Consider the following 647-nt stretch of genomic DNA (forward strand, 5'->3'; position numbering starts at 1 on the left):
CGGCTTCGTAATTTTAAACGAATCACCGTGTAATAATCCAACATGGCCGCAATAGATTTTCCGGACGAATTGACTGACTGATGAATTGACATGTGTGCTAACAATTATGGTTTTATGGTGGATATTCTTTGGAGCACGTGTGATGAGTTCAGCTTCAAAATTGTGAAAAAGCTCCAACGCCATTTTGTCGCTTCACTCCATTATTTAGACAGTGCGTGTGTCAGTCCGAGAACAACAGTCGAAATGAACAACGCTAGTTCGACCATGCAGCACGATGTTTAGCCCGCTAGAAGCCTTTGACGACCGGTTCTCGGTCCGATTAGCCGCGCTCATTCATTATGGGTTTCTTTTTAACTTTCAATAAATGCATGAAGTAATTGTTCGCACACATGTAGAAGTAAAGAAAGTCGTCGTCCATAGTCAATAGATGTGGAAATTGTATTGCGGCCATCTTGGATTTTTACACGTTATTTCGTTTAAAATTATGGAGCCGCTAATGCGACCACCGCATCGTATTGGCGCGACAACTTTTAGCGAGCTTCGAGACAATAGAGACTGAAGTGCGACCGCAGCATTAGGCATATAAATCTTTGAAACAAGAGTAATATAAGACGAAAATCCCACTAGTACGAGGTTGTAGTAAAATA

Source organism: Hyposmocoma kahamanoa, unplaced genomic scaffold (genome assembly GCF_003589595.1).
Source record: "Hyposmocoma kahamanoa isolate Upper Pololo Valley unplaced genomic scaffold, ASM358959v1 92, whole genome shotgun sequence".
NCBI classification, from domain to species: Eukaryota; Metazoa; Arthropoda; class Insecta; order Lepidoptera; family Cosmopterigidae; genus Hyposmocoma; species Hyposmocoma kahamanoa.